Source organism: Toxorhynchites rutilus, chromosome 3, assembly GCF_029784135.1.
Source record: "Toxorhynchites rutilus septentrionalis strain SRP chromosome 3, ASM2978413v1, whole genome shotgun sequence".
NCBI classification, from domain to species: domain Eukaryota; kingdom Metazoa; phylum Arthropoda; class Insecta; order Diptera; family Culicidae; genus Toxorhynchites; species Toxorhynchites rutilus.
This window is the reverse complement of record NC_073746.1, coordinates 238,604,007-238,606,522: the sequence shown is the minus strand read 5'-3', so window position 1 is coordinate 238,606,522 and position 2,516 is coordinate 238,604,007.

The window sequence follows — 2,516 nt, the reverse complement described above, 5'->3', positions numbered from 1 at the left end:
TCTATTGTGCTTTATTCCATTGAAAGAATTCGGTTGGAGGCTGTGTTGGAAGATTTGAATTGAGGTATTGTGGAACAGTTATAGAGCAGCAGTGGCGTCGAGTGGAGCTTTCTTATCCGGTGCGGAAGTGTCTGGTTGCACCACTTCCCTCTTCATCATCTGTATATGGTGTATGCCGAACGGTGAAATATTTGATAACATCGTGCAGAGCAGTCACTAGAGATAAATAGCTTTAATGTCTTTGCCTATATTGTTCGGAGGTATCGGGCTAATCAGTGGATGTTCAAATAAATGTAATTGTAAAACCAAGTAAGATATAGTCATTTAATTGCGTGCATGAAATTCAGGGGCCGTACAATAATTACGTAAAGAAAGGGGGGGGGGGTTGAAGTCCGTGTTTTAAAAAAATTGAGAGGGGGTTTACCTTTTCTTACTTAAGAAATTGATGGTAAAAAAATGAATGAAAAATGAAAAGAATTTTTTTTTTCTCGTTAATATTTGTTAATTTTCGGTGAAATCACCTTAGCGTGTCGCATGAACAAAGCATACATTTTTTTCTACGCTAACTTTGATGAACGTCAAAACTTGTTTGGTTGTGTTTGTTTGGCTCTTTCGGTTTTGTTCGGTTTCCTCGTCAATATTATGTTCCGTAATGTGATTTGAAGTGAAAAAGAATGTCAAAGCAAGGAGATTTACACGTAAAGTGGCAACGTGCGTACCGAGAAGCCCATCCTGAAGAATCTGGTCCTGAAGCTCAACGTAATGCAAACGCGGTTTGGAATGAATGCAAATTTGAATACAAGACGTTGAAAACGTAGTGGATACAGCATGTTTTTTTAGCAAGGTAAAAAATTGAATGATAGGTAGCAAAAAAATGCATTGCCAACATTTCTTTGACAGGCCGCTACGCAAACTCAAACAAAAGCTTCTACATCGAGCGATGTGACTAATTTGTCTCATGTCTCATGCCGGTACATCCTCAACAAAACGAACTGATCCCGAAAAGAAGCATCATTGAACTCCCTCACAAGACCGCATTTCTGCAGAACTTTCAACACTGCGAGCCCAAAAAGATGCACTTGTAACTGCTAGAGATGCTGATTTGAGTGATGATGATCAGAAGATGAAGAAATTCAAAGCGGATATAAAGGTGAAGGAACAACTTCTCAAGCAGACCAAAAAGAACGCTGAATCTATATATATATATATATATATATATATATATATATATATATATATATATATATATATATATATATATATATATATATATATATATATATATATATATATATATATATATATATATATATATATATATATATATATATATATATATATATATATATATATATATATATATATATATATATATATATATATCTATAAAAATGGATTTCTGTCTGTCTGTCTGATTCTTATGGACTCGGAAACTACTGAACCAATCGACAAAAAAATTGGTATGTAGGGGTTTTTGGGGTCGGGGATGGTTCTTATGACAGTTCTAAACCCCTCCCCCCTCTCTAAGGGGGGGCTGCCATACAAATGAAACACAAATTTCTGCATTACTCGAGAATTAATCAAGCAAACCAAACGAAATTTGGCATGTTAAGGCTTTTGGATGCAATAAATGTTTCTATGGTGGTTAGACACTTCTCCCCCCTCTCTAAAGGGGTGCTGCCATACAAATGAAACACAAATTTCTGCATTACTCGAAAATTAACTAAGCAAACGAAACCAAATTTAGCATGTGTGTTTTTTGTGGGATCATGTCAAATCGTTTGTCTATGGCGATAAACTAGCATCGATTCAAGTACTTGAAGAGAACACCACGTGTGTTATCGATGAGATAACAGACGATGTGCTGGAAAAGGTACTTCAAAATTGATCTTTCATGTGGATCAACTAAAATGTGTTCGGCAACGACAAGGATTAATTTTGAACCCTCCATAAAACATTTTATATTTTTTTTTACAATTTTCCGTTGTTTTTCTATAAATTAAAAACAAAATGCCTTAAAAATCACACTTTCCAATGTATGTGTATATAAAGAATATCACAGATATGTGAGAAGTTGGTTGAATTGAAGTATATAGTGTAGGACATAATAACTGTCTTCATTTATAAGACTGGCCATTTGAACTTTATTGTTGTGTTCAGACGCGAAACATTCAAAAAACTAAAATTCCAGTGGTGCATATCTATAGAACTAGATGGAAAAACTCTCACTCCTTCACAAAATTAACGTCAATTTCACATGAATTACAATAAGTTTCTAATTCGTAGGTCATCATTAGTTTTCAATCAGTTCAAATAACCCATTCGGGGTGGTTACGACCAAGTTGCGCCATGTTGTAGTTTGTATTTCGTTATACGCAGAGGATATTGTTCGTACATCCCATGTTCAACAGTTCATTTTTAGCTACTCCCACTGTCAGAAAGGTGAACGATTATCCTGCCTCGGGAAATCAAAACCGAACGGCTCGCCGAAAGGTCTTGATTTTCATCATGCAAGA